At 35.7% G+C, this 21,473-nt stretch overlaps 1 protein-coding gene across 1 annotated transcript in view; it reads left to right on the top strand.

The window, feature by feature from the left end:
* Nucleotides 1-21,473, top strand: part of LOC106079810 (beta-1,3-glucosyltransferase-like) — an 88,962-nt gene that overhangs the window by 65,598 nt on the left and 1,891 nt on the right. The window lies entirely within an intron of this gene.

Genomic DNA, 21,473 nt, shown 5'->3' with positions numbered 1-21,473 from the left:
CCTCCCTGGTGGACCAAAGAGTCTGCAATTGTGTTGCCAGTCACACCTATGTGACTCGGTACCCACTGCATAATTACAGGGGTGCCATAGCGTTGTTTAATGTTATGTGAAGCCATGATGACAGTGTTGATATTGGGGGGCCATGGTCCGAGGCTTTGCAAAGCCAGTAGTACAGATTTTGAGTCAGTGACGACAACAATCTGTGTTGCCCTCAAATGTCCCTCGCCGAGTTGAGAGTCAATGACTTTTAAGGCTTCACAGACTGCCATGGTCTCCGACTTTCCTACTGTCTAAGTCTATACAATTTACATGGCCAAGGGGAAGACAATATAAACATATATCTTGTGCTGTGTGATGTACCAAAGTTTTCAGAGTAATACTTCATTAAAAGTTAATTCACACAATAAAATTTCATTAGTTTCCTCACATTGTTCATAATCCAAATGAAAGTTCATAATCAGTATTGTATCAAACATGAAGTTCCATGGCAGTAAGTCAAATAAAAGTCACTGCTCTGTGTCAGGTCTTTGGTGAATTATCATTATGAATTAATGTGTTCATGTATTAATAAAGTATATATTGCGAAATGTGTCTAGTTATTACAGTTATTTTGGAATTAAATATCTTGAATTTTCTTGTTTTATTGATATTAATTACTAACTTGTAATAGATTTAGGCCCTAGCTCAGCCCGACAGTCACACCATACACAATCAGTTATGCTTAAAGGAATAAACAATGTGTATGATGATTTTAAATAAACTTATGAATTTAATACAATGAATTATATACACTGAGTGGGTATGAATGATAATAATGAGGTGAGTACAATAAGGTATATAAATACTTGACATGAAATAATATGCTTTAATTCATCCCAAGTAATTGACTATTTCAATACAAATAATATAATCACTTAACTTCAATAACTCAATCAGTATGCCTATGTAGTTGTCCAAATAACAACTTGCAATACGCGTAGAGCAATCTTCATCAATAGTCCACAGCTAAGGTCACAATATCATCAAAGGCTGGAACTTCATAATTCAACAACCGGTCTGAATACAGTCACCCGCAGTCTGGAACGGTACCCTCCGCCTTACCACCACACATCAGACAGAGAACCCCAAGATGAAAACTTAGTTCAATAGTCCAAGGCTAGAACCAATCTGAAGCCTGAAACTAAAACCTAAAATAAGACCCTGTAGAGAGATACAAGAACGGAGTCTTCTAATTTTCTAGTCTACCAATAGAATAACAAATACGATCGAATCAGATAGAATAATTATTCAATGGGAAAATTAAACTCACCCTATACAGAGGTCAAGAATAATCCACTTCAAGAATAATGTGAATATCCACCAAGACACAACACTAAGGCTATCCAGTAGTGAAGTACAAGGCGAACATCAGAGCTCCCTCAAGACAAACGTCTTGTCTCTAGATTACAAGATGGGAAAGAGATCGACAGACCGTCCGCTACGTCACTAGTAGCGTGTGAGTATTAGTCAAAAAATTGATGACCAGTAACCAAGGGACACAACCTGCTAAACAAAATACTTGGAGGAAAATAAACACAATGACGTCATCAAACGTGTTGAACTCGGCATTATTTACATTTGATTGTCCTGACTACCGTATGCAGTTACTTTAGTAACTGCGACATTCCCCCTCCTCGACGAGCTGGCAATTTTGAACAAAAAAATCCAGTTATCTCGAAAACTATAAGACACTTCTCCAGAAAATCAAACTTCACCAAGATCAAGACAACTGCAAAAATGATGCCAATATATGCAGTAAGGAACCTCAAACTCACACTGATAGAGTATAACTCTGAAATCATCAAAGTAATCACCAATGATCATCTCAATAACAACAAAATTTCTCCAATATACCTTCAATAGAAAAAAGAAATGTTTGTCTCAAAAATTTAACAGTTAAAGTTATAACTGTTTTCATCATGTTACATAGTTACATTATCCAAATAGATCAATATCAAAATTAATATAACATTGGTACATGGTTGCTCATATTAAAATTACACAGTCTTGAACATACATCAGCAAAAACATTTTGTTCTCCTTTCAAATATAGAGAATCAAAACAATAGTTTTGAAGTGCTAAACACCATCTAGTTATTCTTTTATTAGAATATGTACAATTTCTTATGAATGATAATGCCTTATTATCTGTCTGGAGCTGAAACTTCACTCCTGCCAAATACCGATCTAGCTTTTTGATCGACCATACAATGGCCAAGCCTTCCCTTTCAACGATAGAGTATTTCTGTTCACGTGGCAACAACTTCCGACTCACAAATTTCACTGGATGCAGTACACCATCTCTCATCTGACTAAGTATACCTGAAATGCCCTTGTCTGACACATCTGTCTGTAAAAAGAATGGAAGAGAAGGATCAGGTAATCTTAGGATAGGATAATCACACAAATAAGTTTGTATTCTCCTCAGTGCCACAACACACTCGTTACTCCAATCAATTCTTACAGATTTCCCTTTTTTCAATAACTCTGTGAATGGAAATACCAAGTCTGAATAACTAGGTATAAATTTAGAGTAGTAATTGACCAACCCAATTAAGGACCTCACTTCTTTCTTTGTACTGGGTGGTTTAAACTCTAAGATCTTCTGTACATTTCTACCATCTGGTTTAACTTCTCCATGACCCACATTATGTCCCAGGAATTTAATATTTGAAAACCCAACTTCTAATTTAGATGGTTTCAAAGTAAATCCATGACTTTTTAATACACTGAAAACATTGTGTACATCATCAACATGAGTATCCCAACTCTCACTAAATATACAAATGTCAAAATAGAATAGGACATTCTCAATATCTCTTAAAATACTTTTCAATACTCTATTGAAATGATTAGGAGCACCACTTAAACAAAATGGAAGATAATGAAACATATAATGTTCCCCTAGGACTCTAAAAGCTGTATACTCCTTACATTCTTCACTTATAGGTATTTGCCAATACCCTATAGTTAAATCAACTAAAGTAAAATACTTAGCTTTATAGAGTTTATTAAATAACTCTTCTTGATCTGGAATCAATTCAGCTGGTATTTGTGTAATATTGTTCAATTTGCGGTAATCAATACATGGGCGTAAAGTACCATCACGTTTCTTAATAATCACAACTGGAGCAGCGTATGCTGAGTCTGTGGGTCCTATGATACCCAACTTCATCATATTGTCAATTTCCTCTTGTAATGTATCTTTCATATTCATTGGTAAAGTATATGGCTTTAATGCTATAGGCTTAGTATCCAGCAGTTTTATTTTAAATTCTTCCACATTTGCTTTACCCGATGTATCAGATATGATATCTTTGAATTCATCCAATACCTTTATAATTTCATTTCTTTGGTTACTGTTTAAATCTGGGTTAATGTTCACATGAGACAACATGTTTTCATTCATCTGTCCCTTATTGTTGATTTCCAATGTCGGAATACTTGGTAACATGTCTTGACCTTTCATTTCTTCTTCCAATTCATCCTCATCATCCACCACTGATACCATATTAGCAGATAATATATTATTCTCATTTTCCATATCTGCAATATTTTCACTTCTATCAACATTACTTCTAATATGGTATTTCATCAATCTATTAATGTGATACAATTTCAATTTATCTCCCTTTTTCACAAGGAAATTTAATTTTGATACTTTCTTGATGACTTGAAATGGACCTTGCCAATAAACAGATAACTTATTCTCTCGTTGAAGTTTAAGTACTAATACGCAATCACCCTCATCAATCTTTCTCATTGTGGAGTATCTATCATACTGCATCTTGTACTTCTGTTTCTTAACATAACTATTACTGTTGGCAATTGAAGTTACATGAACTAACCTCTGTTTCAAGTCCATCAAATATGAGTACACGTTCCTGTATTCCTCTTCCTCCTCTTTGTTAACAAATACTTGTTTAAGAATAGCCAAGGGTCCTCTCATTTGTCTATCATAGACCATTTGAAACGGCGATATCCCTGTAGTTTCATTTGGAACCTCTCTATAGGCAAACAATGCAGCGCTTACTTTTCTGTCCCAATCTTTTGGACTTTCTTGAGTTACCTTTCTTAAGAAGCTCTTCAGTGACGAATTAAAACGTTCTACACTTCCATTCGAAGCGGGGTGAAATATTGTTGAATGTAGTATCTTTACATTGTAGAAATTACAGACCTCCTTGTATAAATCAGCAGTAAATTGACCTCCATTATCACTAAGTATCTCATGCGGTAGACCAATTCTACTGAAAATAGTATTTAATGCTTCAATTAGAGTTTCCGTTGTTATGTTTTTTAAAGGTATTGCTTCTGGCCATCTTGTAGCAATGTCAACTAATGTCAAAATAAATTTGTTCTTGTTTTCAACATATTGTAGCGGACCAACAATGTCTATTGCCACTTTGTAGAATGGTGTTGTTACTATATTCATGTTTCCAAGTTCAACTCTATCACATCTCCTTGGAGTTCTACAACACTGACATATATCACAACTTCTAATAAAATTCTTAACATCTGTATCTAGTCCTGGCCAAGAAAAAAAGATTTGTAAATTCTTGATTTTGTTTTTCTAACAGACAAATGGCCTGCCAAAATACTTTCGTGTGCTGTTTTTAGAATTACTTCCCTTTTTTATACTGGCACCACAAGTTGTTTCTCCTCCTGACCTAATTCACCTTTAAATATACGGTACAGTAACCTATCAACCACCTTAAATCTAACACTTCCGTTTTTCTTATTATCTATACTTCTTTCCTCCTGCCTATTCCACAATTCTTGTAATGTTGGATCACTCACTTGATCTCGCAAAAATTCGTCACATGAACCAAATAATCTATAACAGTCTTGGATAATTTCAGAACCTTTGTTAATACCAATATCACTTTCTTTCTGCTTCATCGCTCGTGTAACCGCAGCACCACTATGTTCACAATGTTGATCTTCCTGTATATTTCCTATTATTACATCAGCAACTGGATCCTCGAAGCAAGCTACAATATATCTCCCTGTAATATGATACGATCTGACTTGATGTTGACACATGCTAACGGATACTCCCTAATCGTACCATCAATTAATTTTAGTTTATAACTGCCTGGAATTCTGTCCTTGAGTATAACTCAAACTTATCTCCCCTGATTTGTAAAAATAAACATTTACTGGATTATCTCCCTTTTTATCAAAATAACAATACTTCTTATTCGTGCCCTTAACTAGTACATATACATACATGCATAATAAAAGAAAATAAATATCTCAAATTGAGACAATGTTTCATATATATATCTGAATATATACAGCCAATTTAGGTTATAGTAACTCTTGATAACATATCAGTTACAATGTTGAGTTCTCCTTTTATATCTTCTATCCTAAAATTATATTCTAGAAGTATTGAAAACCATCTATATATTCTTCCATTCTTAACACTTTTTTCTTGCATAAACTTCAAAGGTTTATGATCACACAAAAAAAACGAAACTCTTTTTTGGCGAAAAAAAAAGGGGCGTGTCGGCGGAAATTGTAACATCGCTACAGTTATTCCGTATGTTAGCAGATTTTGTATAGTCGCGCCGTAAAAAGTCTCAAGGATCTTCTTGTTTAGTTTAAAGCTATTGAGTTTGTATAGAAAAATGAGACTAATAATGACAATAATAACAATACTGCACATTTTTTGGCAGTTACATGAAGACTTCCGATATGAAACATAATTACATCCGCATAAAAGCGGTATTGAATATCCAAGACGGTAAGTTACAGAATAAATCACAAGTAACGTCCGCAACACAGCAGGTAACAATAATACATCAATAATACATATCCAACTCTCAGTGTAGAGAAAAACTAATAGGAATATACGTAGTGTTCACTGGCTTCAACTGCCCAAAAGATACTACTTAACTCAGAGTAGCAACTCTACTCTCTAAGTCGCTTCTACTAAGAAATCATACTTGACTGCCTCGTCCAGAGGATAACACTTGACATTCTCTGACTGAACTGCAAGTTAATTTTATTCATTCTACTTCCTGTTTTCTACATCAGGAAATCAACGTCTTAACCCAAGGTGAACATTAATCAGGCAATGTCAACTGAGACTGTGACACTTCCACAAACTCAGCACTAAACATTCTAGATATGGTCTAGACCAGTGATTCCCAAAGTAGTCTATATAGACCCCCAGGGGTCTACGAAGACCTCCAAGGGGTCCACGAAAGTAAAAAAACTAAATTGGGGGTCCATGAGATGCCCACGGGGGTCTACGATAATAGATTTCATTAAAGCACATTTAATGTTCACATTCCACTAATGTAATTATTGCATACACTAATATATGATTTGTACCTTCATAAATCCTTTAAATATTTATCCTGCTATTCAAATGAAAAATTGTTGTAATCAATTTCAATACTTATTTAAATAGCTTAATTTTGTCTACATGTAACTTATATTTAGAGAAAAAAAAGAAATGTAGACAGTACAGCATTAATTATTTAAAAATAAAAGTGGGATTCATTCCTTCCTTGTCGAACAAGCCTAAGTGACTTTTTTATGACGATATGAACCAGGTTCGCTGGAAGATTATCTGAGACAATGCTACCCTGACAAAAATAAAGATTTTAAAAACTTTCGAACACTCAAAGTTCAAAATAGACCCGCAAAATCATAGTTCGACATCATATAGAGAAGATGATGGTTTGTGAGAGTCTTACAAGATTTCTTTTCTTATAGCAAAATACGGAAAAATGCAAAGGTCAAACATTGATTCTACCAGCCGTTTTGCACAAACCTACATCTGTTATTATTAAAAGAATTTCTTTTTAAGCAACAATACAGTTCAAGGTCGCTTCGGTGGCATGAGTTATAAAATTAAAAGCTTCTTATGTAAATCTTTACAAGATACATAAATACAGTTTGGTCTGACAAGGTGTAGCGCTGTGTGCTACAAACTGTCTTATGGTCACCATCTCATCTCATCTATGCCTGTAGTCCCTTCTGGGCATAGGTTACCAACCAGCTTCCTCCAGGCATCTCGGTTCTGGGCGAGTCTCTCCAACTGTCGCCACGTCTTGCCCATCTGCTTCCAGATCGCAGAGACCTGGTGAACCACCATCACCACCATGAAAAAAATCCAGCAATCCATCAATACCTGCCTGATGAAAATTCTTATGATCCGCTGGCCAGACAAGATCTTGAATGAGGAACTGTGGCAAAGAACAAAGCAGCAGCCCATTGAAGTAGATATCCTTCAGAGACGCTGGAGATGGATAGTTCACACCCTTCGCAAGCCTGCATCCAACATAACAAGGCGAGCCCTAACCTAGAACCCCCAAGGAAAGAGAAATACTGGCGCTATTGGTCACCTTTATATTTCCATCGGGTTGACCCACGAGACCATTCCCATGTTTGGGTATAGTAGCAAGGCAGCAGAGGTTTGAATTCAGTTTTCCTTCTGCTAGGTGGGTAGCAAGCCAAGGCTAATGAGCCCTTCCTGCTTGAAGTTTACTGGTTTAGGCTCCAGTTACTCGCCTTTGACCCATCTCCTGTTAATGAAAATAGTTCAGCAGATTCAACATTTGAGCCACACGTGAAAGATCAAGAAATACACGAGAAACTGCTCTATGCGAAACCTTTTACAATGATACTTAAGGCATATTAATTAATTAATTAATATTTAATGTTGGAAAGACTACTTCATAGAACGACAAATTCGTATAATAAACATAATATCCTAAGTTGTGTAGTTTTAAATTACCTTTTCACTCCTCAACTCACTACAGTTAGAAATTAGTTTAAAAAATGTTTATGAATTTGCAAAAATGTGCAAGTTGAGCAGGGGGTCTACCGAAAACAGGAAAACATGGCAAGGGGTCTACGAGACAAAAAGTTTGGGAACCACTGGTCTAGACCAATGTAGACCAAATAGGCAAATGTTCAATGACGCATCCAAATTTACTAACCTTCCAAAGGTCAAATGCAGCGACCGTTGGCAACTGGTTCAATGAGCAAATTAGAATTTCTCAAAGGGTAAGACAGAGCGACTCAGTAAGCTAACGAACTTGTAGTACTCACAATAACTTCTGACAGCGTGCAAACTGTCCTTCTCAAAACTGATAAGCTAACTTGATAAGATTATGTGGCTCTTGCGACTGCTTTCACGAGAAAAAATATGTCCAACAGGTTCACTGACAAACTCTCACCCGTTATGAATGAATGGTTCCTCTGGCTGTAGGTCGATTCAGCGTACAAAGATCAGGCGTTGATAATATAAGCGTTGAGTAGTCCAGACGTTGAGATGATCACTGTCCTGACGAAGGTCACCCTGATTTAACGGCTCGTTGAACGTATGATCGGGCAGGCGACGGTATAGCTTGAAAACAAAGTTACTCATCGATGATGCTGTGTTCGGCCGTACTACGATGAAACTTCTTTATATCTTCGCCTGCACAACCCTTACCTGAGCGAGCGTTCAGCTTCGAGGTCCGGTTCAAGGTTCGGCTTCGAGGTTTGGGGTCGCCACTGTGATGGATGTTTCTGTATTGAAGTCAACTGTAGAAGGTTGTCAAATGATGACAATTACTCAGCATTGTTCGGGCGTATTCAATGTAGTTGATCAACAGCACAGAACAACAAACATCCATTTAACTAGTGAAAAGATGTGTTCAATACTGCCGAACAATAAATATAATGTTTAATCCAAGAAAAATGTCAAAGTCTCAGTCAATAAAAACACGTCATTACCCTAGAGAATCCTATCGCTAACTGATTTTCCAGTCTCTAATCCAAAATATCCCAAGCGTCACTAGTCCCGTTCTATATACGTCTTATATGGTGCCTCTCTAACTAACTAATAATATAAACTAAGTGCCTAACACGTAGTAGATTTGCGTCCATGTCTCCAATATGGCAACTTGACACACTAGCAATGATGACACACATGTTTGTGTAGCGACTGCTATGCCACGGTACACGGTTTTACCAAGCACATCAATCCCTTGGGCTATGAGTATCACTCTGTCACTGTTTATCTAGATACTTGTTAAAGTAAAGGATAGTAAATTAATACAAAAATTGTGCATCCTAGTTTCCCCTTACTGGTGTTACGACTCTTCCGCCGTGTCGAATAGAAGCGATCAGTAAGTCAGTAACACCGGAGAAAGGCCGAAACAACCAATATAGGTAGTCGACGCTAGTGTTGAACAATAAACACTTAATACTCAACAAGGGAACCGTCGAATGTCACCTATGGCCGTAAACTACTTCTTATTCCTACTGTCACGGTCAATATGATCTTGAGGGGATATTTAATAATCTATTTGCCTCTTAATGATCTTGATGTTAAAGAGCTTGTCTATCAGTTTCTTTTGTTAGTTGATCTTAGTCTGGGGTGCTGAGATCTTATAACCGTGCTGTCGAGGATTTCGAAGATGTCAGCTGATAAGATGAGTTACTGTGACGTGCTGTGTATTCTTTATAATGTCTAAATCTCTTTATGAGCTAGTAGATTCAATGAAGAAGATCCTTTTGATATCAAGAATATGAAATATTTATAACTACTAGATTTAGTATAAGTATAAAACTGATCTCTATTACTTCTAACTCAAGAACAATAAACATCTTTCTTCTGTGAGATTCAATCTACGACTCGCGATTCTTGAACCCGCGTCTTTTTCTGTTCTCGTGACTGTACTCGACCTTCTATTAACATAATTAGATTAACCAATCAAACCACCTCTCCAACCAATCAAATACTTTTCTATCAAACGTTATATGCGTGATCACTGGATGTTTGCAACGTCATTGGAAAAACCCAGCAACCTTGAACAGAATTGTATTTAATTTAATATTTTAAATTACAACTTGGCCTTCATACGTGACACCTGCAAATGATGAAAAGCGTGTTGTTTCTAGCGTCTCATAGAGTGTTCTCGGAATGTGAACTGCCTTTCCTAAATGTTTGCCAGTTAAACCTTGTTGTTGTTGCAAAGTTCAGTAACAATAAGCCTTGTCCCATTTCAGAGACCTTCTGATACATCTAAGTTCCTTAGCAACATGATACTTGTGTTGTTGTTTTTTTTTAGTTTGTGTGAGGGAAATCAGCGATGTCAATAGAGTTTAAAATTCTGTGGTCAATTGAAGTATATCTTCTTACAAATCATTGATTGAGTCAAAGCTAAAATATACTTTTTCCTCTCCATGTAATTTGTTTATAATTTAATTATTTATTAAATTAACATCTTTGTATTAAAGGACCCAGAATTGCCATGTCTTTCATTTTTTTCATAATTTTGATCTGCCAAACAATCCCCATAAACATCGTCAATATTGTTTGTATTTGAGATGACATCTTGTGGCAGAGCTATTTCACCCATATCATTTAATGGTAGTTGTTATTGGAGTCCCCATACAACCGTTCCTCTTCCAGTATTGAGCCGTTGTTATGCACATCCACATCCATCTGTTATAAACATTCAATCGTAACGTAAATCTAGATCTACTGATCTAGACTCACTTCGATTCTTCATTATTCGCGGATCATGTTGCATGCGTCAGTGCTTCTGTAGGTAGATCTACACTTTCTTTTTTATTTGAGACTTTATATTCTATCTTTAAAAGTACACTTTAAAAGATTCAAATCAATGTAGAGTCCATATCTACCTTGGGTTTAGCGTTAGCTCTGACACAAAAACAAGCGTTGAATTGTGTACAGTTACTCTACCGGAAGTACGATCTAAAAATAGCCCACCAATCAGTGCTTTCAATACAGTACGTACAAGCGCTACAGACTAACAGAATTGAATGTTTATTAGCAAGATAGGTCAATACGAATTCCCAGATCTATAAATAGAAAATACGTCAGTAAATCAAAATAACTCGACAAAGTCTGATTTTTAAAAAAATTTGTATTAAAATGAGCTATTCCATTGGCTGAACAAAAATAGATTGACCTTATAGGGAAACAAAATGGCTACTGTGATGTTGCCTGTTCAGGCTGTCTTGAGGTCAACTATGGATGATTGTTGAATTTCAACCAATTACTCTGCAAGCGTTTGGGTGTTATTGTTCGGTTGTATTCCGTGTAGTTGATCAACAATCCAGACAAAACAAACACATCGGTTTTAACTAGTAAAGAGATGTAGTCAATGCTGAAGAACAATGTACCATGTATTTATTCTAAGAAAAGGCCACAGTAAAAGTCTCTGTCACCAAACACGTCGTTACCCTAGAGGATTATATCGCTAACTGATTTTCCGGTCTCTAACCCAACATATCCCAAACGTCACTAGTCCCGTTCAATATGCGTCTTCTATGGTGCGTCGCTAAATAACTAAACTATAAATAAGGTGTCTAACAGATTCCTCCCCCCCTTGAAAAAAAATATGTCAATATTTTTCCACTACTGTCAAGTCTTACAAGTGCATTTGCAATTTAAGGGGAAGACAACAAACATAAAATCTTGACATCTTCATCTTGGCTTGACAGTTCATCATGTTCATGTCAATGTTCATAACATTACACCGTTACTTCCGAAATTCCAGAATCATCTTCATTAGTAAACAGTAACAGTTCATCATAGCAATGTGGCATCTCATGGGCACGTCATACACTCCTCACAAATGTTCTCCACTGGCAGTAATCTGACAAAATACAATATTTCAAAAACAATTATAGACTTTATTTCCACATTCAATAAGCTTTTCCTTACCACCCTTTTATACGCTTTTGTCCATTTTTCTTTTATACTCACCCTTTTCCATCGAACTAACTTTCGTCAATGATATATGAAAATGATTCACAATAAATATATCCATACTTACTTTCAGATGCTTAATATACATCAAATTTACTTATCTCCCTTTTCCACTAACATTTAAATTGTGCCATGTTAATTAATATTACAACATAATATCAAACAGCAATGTACTATATACATAGTATTTACAAGTATCACTTCCATATGTAAGTGTATGTCAATCTAGACAGCATATACCCAATTTAAAATTATCAATGAATAATTAATATCCCTATTTCAATAAATACAAGAGGTACTTTCACTTTAGTTTTACAACTTTAAAAGTTTCAAACATATTATTACTATTCTATGGAATGTCCCATCATAGAATCTACTCATTATCATTATAGTCAAATATTTCATTAATCAACTTAAATACTTTAATTTAAAATTCTTTTGTTCCATATTATAAACTTTAATAGACAAGTTTAAACTTGATCACGATTCCATATTCAGAATACTTATTTATTTTACATCATATCTTGTCCTGTCATTTTGTTTATCATAAGTTCTGTACCCATTTGATCTATGATCATTGTATTTGTTTCTACTTTGGTTAATTCTTCCACCAAATCTACAACTAGAACTCGCTATCTTCTGATTGGTATGGAACCTACTCCAACATTCTCTAGCAAAATGTCCTTGTTTATGACAATTATAACAAGTCATGTTTCTTCTATTATATGAGTTCATAGGTCTATTGTATTGTCTAATATTTCTGTTTAACACATTTCTGTTTAATAACTGTTCATATTTGTTTTGCCATCTGTTAATGTCCCTCATGGTACAAGACCTAATTCCTCTAATGTTACCCAATAACATATCCTGTGTCAAACTAGGTATTGCTACAGCATTACAGTAACCAGTGAAAAAAGGTGTCTTGATAAAAATTCTACAAGCCTTAAATTTCTTAATACTGCCATCTAATAATCTAACCTTTTTCATGTAATCTAAATAACACCATGGTTCTACAAATTTTGAATGAATTGCAATTGTTGTGCATGCTGTGTCCCTGATAAAATTTATAGATTTTCCATTTACTAGACCTTTGAATAGTTTAAAAGTATTTCTCTTTCCCTCAACCATGTTAATTTCTTCTATAGTGTTACCATAATTTAATTGCTCAATATCACTATCCTCATCACTATAATCTCTATCCTGATTTTCATTAGTATAGTAAACTCTGCTTGTTTGATTCCTATCCCTATGTTTACTACTGCTTCTGTTTTGATTTCTATCTCTATATGAGTTCCTATCATTAAATTTATAGTATGTTGATTTTTTGCAATTAGAAGCTATGTGACCTTTCTTATGGCAATTGAAACAAGTTATTTCTTCATAATGATTATCCCTAGATTTTGATCTTGCATTTCTATCTCTATTTCTATTTTCAAACCTATCTTCAGTTTCTCTAAAATATCTATCATTACTTCTGACTTTTTTCTCACTTGTGTATCCTATTAAATCTACCTTATTCTTATCTTTAGTAGAGAATGGATTAGTTGGATATGCATTTTTATAAATTCTCATTATTTCTGTTACTTCATCTATAGTTTTTGGGTTTCTCTCTTTAATGAATGATTGAAGTTGGAGATCACACTTGTTAATAAAGTTATCTAATAGAATGAAATTTTTTAATCCCTCATAAGAATTTCCCACTTTTTCTAGTTTTACCCATTTATTAAAAAAATCTTTCTCCATATTAATGGTAGTTTGAGGTTCTATATCTACTGATGGTATATTGTCAAAGTATTTCTTTCTGAAAGTTGTAGCATTATGACCATAGGCATTCAACAACTCTCTTTTCAAAACTTGATAGCTATCATCAATATGATGGTCATGATTTTGGCATATTGTTAGAGCTTGACCATGAACAAAGTCTATCAGTTTCAGACCATTCTTCTTCTGGCATATTAAATGTAGACATTTTTGCCTCATATCTTTTCAGAAAATCACCAATGTCATCCTTCTGTTCATCAAAACTTTGTATCTTTCTCTTTAGCCATGTTTGCGAATTAGGGTTGTCTCTTTGTGTGGTAATATTATTTGAGTTATTTGTGTTATTTCCTTGAGTTGTCTGTTCAGTTTGAGCTCTGGCTTGTGCTGCATCCAATCTCATCTTCTCCATTTTAGCTTCATGCTCTCTAGTTTTTTCTCTCTCTTTGTCTTGCCTTTCTTGGTCCTCTTTTTGCTTCTCATATTCTTCCTTTCTTGTCTTTCTATCTCTTGTCTTTTTTCTTCTTTCTGTCTCTCTATCTCTTCTTTTCCTTTTCTTATTTTATCTTGACGTTCAATTTCTTCCCTCACAACTTGCTGTACATAAGCTGCTAAATCCTTTCCTTTTAACTCCATGGCCTTTCCATCCTGCATAGCTGTTTCCTTAACCTCCTTAAGGTCCACATATGATGATGTAGCCATTGTATTTTATTTTCACCCAATTTTATATATTTTTACTTAGCCTATATTGGTTATGGCTATACTTTAAACTTATTTTATATTTAAGTTTTTACACTCTTTTATACAAGTTTTAAGTGTTAAAACTACAGTTATCAAGAGCACTAAGACTATTAGTATGAATAACTATGATCAATTTTAAAATTTGATGTGACTGAAGTTTGAAGTGTCTAGAGTCTAGAGTAGTGTAGATAGATCTAATCCAGGAATTATGGTTCTATTTAACCATATGAAATAAATATGTTTATACAATGTCAAATATATCTTTAACAAGATATATACATCTAGAATTTACTACCTTCATTCATATTTCCAATTAATATTCAAAATTAGAGTCTAGATCAGTAGATGTACCAACGAAATGTACAAAAATTTGTGGATCTAAAATTAGCCAGACGACAATGTTTGACTATTATGCCAGTTTCGGCATTATTCTCATGGCAAAATCATTTTTGATTTTAACCGCTCAAACTAAAATGTATTTTAGTCTGATTCACAATAAAAGAATCCTACCTGTACTTTCTATCATTAAGTGTAAAAAATACAGATCTAATTAAATTAATAAAAATAAATAATATAAAATAATATACACAAATGAAATAATTAAATGAGACTATCGCTATGGGTTAGGATATGACAATATGGCACACATTAATAACGTCACGAAGTACCCAAGCAACAACGGATATGACGTTTACACAAACAAAACAATCACTATCCTAAAAGTATAATATAGCTTTTCATCTAAATTACGTCTTTTACCCCGAGGGGTTTTAAGGCGCACCACCTGATTTTACTCAGGCTAACGTACCAAATTTAGACAAAATCTATTTCTAAGGGCAATCTAAACATATACTAATAAGAAAAATGGCACTTAGCTTTTGATAAGAAAGATCCCCTTTGTTCGGATTCTCGAATATGATAGATCTACAACAAATTCCACTGCTTCTCTTCCAGTTCTGACTCTGTTGTCCGGTGCTACCAGTGGATACAATCCGTGTCGAGTATCCCACGTAATGCTCCAGATGTCTTGATATGCCACAGCAAAATGTTTCAGTTTCTTCGACGACTGTTGATGACCGTATGTGTAGTTCCGATGACTTTGTGTACACAGTTACTGACGAATAGGTTAACGGTTCTCCTGGCGACGACTTGATTTGCGTAGACGACTACTGACAAATAACAGTCTCTTGACGGCAACTTGATCTGGACGACTGACAAATAACGACTTTCTTGACGATGACTTGATCTGGGCTGACGATTAACGACTTTCTTGACGATGACTTGATCTGGGCGGACGAATAACGGTTCTCTAAAATATTTCACTTCTTCTGCTGCTACTCTGTTAGTACGACGAAGTTTGCTGTTGTATGCTGCTTCACTAGACCAAAATGTCCGTAATGTCCAATGTAGACTAGGTGAGACCAAGGTCACCTCCGACGACGTTCCGTTATACGATTAACGGTTTTCAACAAAATTAAGTAAATGTAGCTGTTTCCACTACTTCAATATTGACAAGTCTAGACCAACGTATAATAAATATATCAATGTCCAGCAACGACAAATACGACTTCACTAACCTTCCAAAGGTTAAACGCAGTGACCGTTATAAAAGTGGCAAGCAACCGGTTCAATGAGCAAACTGCTCCACAATAATCTCTCAAAGGGTAAGACGACAGAGCGATTTAGTTAGCTACCAAACTTGTAGTACTCACAATACTTCTGACAGCGGGCAAACTGTCCTTCTCAAAACTGACGAGGTAAAACTTGATACGACTATGTGGCTCCTACGACTGTTTTCTCAAGCGAAGAAAAAAATATGTCCAACAGGTTCACTGACAAACTCTCACCCGTTATGAATGAACGGTTCCTCTGGCTGTAGGTCGATTCAGCATACGAAGATCAGGCGTTGATAATATAAGCGTTGAGTAGACCAGACGTTGAGATGATCACTGTCCTGACGAAGGTCACCCTGAGTTAGCGGCTCGTTGAACGTACGATCAAGCAGGCGACGACTGTATGTAAAACTGACGACTTGGCTTGAAACAAAGTCACACTGCGATGATGCTGTGTTCAGCCGTACTCCGATGAAACTTTATATCTTCGAGTGCACGACCCTCACCTGAGTAAACGTTCAGCTTCGAGGTCCGGTTCGAGGTTCGGCTTCGAGGTTCGGGGTCGCCACTGTGATGTTGCCTGTTCAGGCTGTCTTGAGGTCAACTATGGATGATTGTTGAATTTCAACCAATTACTCTGCAAGCGTTTGAGTGTTATTGTTCGGGTGTATTCCGTGTAGTTGATCAACAATCCAGACAAAACAAACACATCGGTTTTAACTAGTAAAGAGATGTAGTCAATGCTGAAGAACAATGTACCATGTATTTATTCTAAGAAAAGGCCACAGTAAAAGTCTCTGTCACCAAACACGTCGTTACCCTAGAGGATTATATCACTAACTGATTTTCCGGTCTCTAACCCAACATATCCCAAACGTCACTAGTCCCGTTCAATATGCGTCTTCTATGGTTCGTCGCTAAATAACTAAACTATAAATAAGGTGTCTAACACTACACAGTGATATATAATACTCTAGGTTTACAGTCGTATTTGTACTTGTTGTTTAGGAGGAAACTTTGCGCTTTTCTAATAATTATAATAAGAGCCAGTCTTACACACAATACAAAAAAAAAATCATAATAATATAATAAAGCACTTGAAGACCATATGAATTACATTTGTATGCACAGAAATGGCTAAGCTACTAAAATTAGGTCAAATAACTTTTACTTTCCCCCCTAAATTTGGCGTCCCGCATAGCCTTAAATCGTTATTGACAAAGTCAACGTTGTCCATGCCAAAAGTATTGACCCAGTACTGAAAATCTCTGTCTTCTGTGGCTTCGGTACTTAGTTTGGAGGCGATAATTTGATATGCATGATTTATCGCATCTTCAACTCCTTTACGTTCTATTTCTAGAAGAAAATCCTCAGCCAGATCAGCTTTAAACATTTCCCAAAGTCTTTTTGGATTTTCTGGAGATCCAAGGATTAAAATGTGTGTGAACAGTGTTCTCATTGCTCTAGGCGTTTTTGACATTGCCGATTCCTGCAGACCATCGATCCACTCTAGATCATCATAGGCAAGCCCTCGAGTCAGACGTGCTTGCTTGAACCTTGCTTGCCTGATACCATTAAATTTAAGAAGGTCATCAAAACTTGTAGCATCATTGACGTGGTACAGAAGTATCCTTAGGTGATAGAGTTTTGGCTGGGCAACAACATTAACGCCGAGGATACGACCAATAACATTGATTTTGGAGAAGCCTCTCAACCCATTCACTCTGTCTTCCTATTCATTTAAAGTGCTCGGGCATCAGCCAATAAAAGTTGTAAATAATTTCTTCATCCTTTTCAGAAAGACGGTTAGCTTCTTCTTTTTGCTTCGTGATAGAATTGGATTCGAAATAAAACTCCAATGTTGAGCCCTTAATGCCAGTATCCGCCAGATCCTCCTGCACATTCACAATGTCTGACATTCGGTAGTGACCAGAAAGATCTATGGCAAGACGTTGTACTATGTCAGGGTTCTATTTCTGTGCTTGTGTTGACTTGGCTCCTTAGGGGTTGACTTGATTACTTACAATATAATTATTATTAATAAACTTCAACTCCATGAATAACAATAATACTTTCCATGAAATAACAATGATACTTTAATAATATCCAATAGAGCACAAACAATGAATCAACTTCAATAAATATTTAATACACAAAACACGTCCAGGAAGCGACTATCCAACCTTCCTGGACCGGGAGCAAGACCTCACTAACTTAACACACTCTCTCTCACATTCAAAGAAGACTAAATCATTCAGTTCATAACACGTGCAAAACATTGCATTCATAACAATGGGATATTACAATCATACCAAAATATAAAACTATCATTCACTCTCGCCATACCTCCCCCTGACAACTATATGCTTCTTCTTCTGGAGTTTCCAGATAAACGCCAGCAAGCCTCCGGTGGTGTGATGCATCGCCCTTCAATGTACGGTCTGGTTCATTATAATTCATTCTTTTTTGCGCTTCCATAATTTTAATATAGGTACAGTCATGCCCTTTGTAAATATCTTTATATAAGTATTTCAATGCTTCCAAACAAATTTAACGTTTATGTGGCAATTGAATAGTTTCAGCAAGTATGCATTGTAAAGAGCCACGTGGCGGTTGTCTCTGGTTATCATTCTACCACTTATCTTTTCGGTAGACAGCTAGCTCGTGTGAAAATTCAGGTCTCTGATGGTCCAGTCTGAAATCATAGCGTCGTCTTAATTTTGATTTTTCTTCGTCAACTAGTGATGTTGTTTCTCGGAAACGTTTGGGGAAATCAAAGCGGCATTAAAATTTTTCATCGTGTTTTTTTTATGCATTCACAAGGGTAATGGATCATCCATTCAAAACCAGTTCTCGCAACTCAGAATCTGTGTTGTCTGGGATCTCAGTAGAAATTAAATCGTCTAGCTTATCAGGATTGTGTATTTTGTCATCCGATATCATAATTAATAAAAGATGCATGTGAGGGAGACCACGCTTTTGAAACTCAATTGTATAAACATAGGCTGCTACATTCCCAAATATTTGTATTTTGTATAATTCCTCAATAACGGTTTCAAACGCCAGCTTGGCTACTCTTGCAGCGAGACCAGGACGATCTTGAGCTCGCAAACCCTTCCTCGGTAATAATGCGGGCAGTTTGTTTTATTTCAGGCATTCAGAATTGCGTGTCATCGTTATAAAGATGTCTGGTGAACCTCCAAGGCTGCTCCTCGTCTTGCGTCAAGCGTCTTTGTTCTTCCAAACGGTTTTCCTGTTTTATCTTCGTTTCTCCAGATAATCTTAATGTTGCCCGCTGTCGCATTTGTTTAAGACTCTTATTGGGTTTTTCATGTGTTTCTTCAGATAATCTTAAGGCTACCCATTGTCGCATTTGTTCAAGTCTCTTAATGTGTTGAGAAGTTGTTTTCATTATTTGTTCGCTGTAAAGCACGCTTTTGCATGTCATCAAGTCGATGGGAATATTCTGTTGGAGACACAGTTTCCAGTCGCTGTGAAGCTTTTTGTCGATAGTCGCAAATAAGCGGCAATTCTTTGTGTACCTTAGCCTCTTGTCTTAACAGTCTTCTTTTTACAACTTGTTGTTTTTTAAAAGCTGCATTTTTCAAGCGTTTCTTAAGTCTCAATAATCCAAGTCGCTGGCTGCTTTTGCTTACCTGGTAGTTGAAAAAACTTATTTCACTACCAAAAGAAAAGGCAAAATTGAATTGTCCTACTGCAGCTAAAACAGAAAAGTTAACTTTTTTTTAGTGAAGAAAATCTTGATTCGCTGTAAATATTCCAAATGTATGATTGAAAAGATTCATTCGCATTTTGAGTTGAGCCAAGCAAACATCGCTGTAGAAGGTGAGGCTCTGATAGCCTTTTGTATATAGGCTTCAGGTGTTCTGCTAGCAAGTCATAATTGAGATGTATATGAATATGGAAACTGTGTTTTCCAGGCTTTACATTCTTCGCCACACAAGACTTATAAAAACACCAAGAATCTGCACCTGAAGGACACAGATGATGCATCGGTCGAAAAATTGTGATACAAGCTCGCAAGGATAGCATTTCTCATTTGCTTAGCATCATTGTGTTTTTGACACACTCTTCTTTTGTTATATGTACATTTCCATAGGGTTTTATGTCACATACTTTATTAAAGGCTTTAGAATCTGACAACATAGTGGTGTAGCGCAATTTGAACTTCTCAATGGATCTCCTCCACAAGATCTCGGCCGCATGTGTTTCTGTCATTCCAGACGATCCTGAAAAATATAAAACAAAAAGTTAATGGAAAGACAATGAACTGTATTGTATGCTGTTTTTAAATAATAAAAAAAAATGCATGTCAGTATAAAAATTATTCTAGATTTTAAAACAATTGAAAAATATATCATAATATGATATTGCAATCAGGTTTGTGAGATTCAAACCATTCTTTGTAGAGTGCAGGAGATTGTGCTTTCAGTCTGCCACCAGTTGTGCTACAAGTTTGGCAAAAGCTTGACAGTACTTGAAAATCAATGACATAGCCTGTGTCTATGACACAGCTAACACCTATCATTGATTTGTGCCCTCTGGTCATCTAAGTACCATCAAATGAAACGGCATTGTCCAAAATGTCATCGTCACTCGAAGTCGAATTACAATTTTTGCATGCTCCTTTCTTACAAGATGAATTGTTTTACTATGCAAAGCCTTATAAATAGACTTTGTTCTGCTATTGACATTTTTGGCTAATAGACCCGGTAGGTCTAAATGTTCACAAAAATTGTTGAAAATTAATGGTCCTAGTCCACATAACGATGCGGCAACAATTGCAGAATAGTTGAAGGCACTTTTTTTTAATCATTCAATGAGCGTTCAGATGTAAAAACATCAATCACCACTGTGCCACAATTATCCCAGTAAAGTTTGAGTTTTAATACAAGTCCAAAGCGACTGTTGTCATCTGACTGCAAAGTTAGACCATCAGCATTACAGAGGTGAAAGCACTTTTTCAATTTAACTAATGCCAATTATTGTTATATATGCTTGTTTAGATGACTGGTCATCAAATAGAGAGCTATAGTTTCCAATGTCCATAGCAAGAATATCAACATTTTTTTTTTAGAACTTGTTTGCGTAGACAACAACTCTGACGAGTTAGTTGGATTTGAAGGAGCTGGTGTTACATTGTCTAAATCTAGTTTATGATCTTTTCGACATAGGCCTACAGTGTTCTTCATCTTGGCAAGTTAGCGAGCCTCAAGAAGTTGTTTACTTCTTTTGTTTAATCTTGCCATGGCTAGCACTAGAGCTAGATGTATGAATTATAAATAAGACTTAGATCTAGTCAAGCTCAAATCTGAATGAACTTGAAGACAATCACTGAATCTGTCAGGGCTCACTTTTATATATATATATATGCTACTTGTCTCTTGCTCTTGTGTTTCTTAACTTGTCTCACTAGGGGTTTCACTTATTAGAACAAATATTACTTTATACTTCAATTCTTAAATATTACAACTAAGAACAATTATACTTCAATACACATCAACTCCAACACCAGATCTCCAAGAATATAACAATGATATTTTAATATCCAG

Source organism: Biomphalaria glabrata, chromosome 12 (genome assembly GCF_947242115.1).
Source record: "Biomphalaria glabrata chromosome 12, xgBioGlab47.1, whole genome shotgun sequence".
Lineage (NCBI taxonomy): Eukaryota > Metazoa > Mollusca > Gastropoda > Planorbidae > Biomphalaria > Biomphalaria glabrata.
Note: the sequence above shows the minus strand (reverse complement) of the source record. Positions and strands in the feature narration are given on the sequence as shown.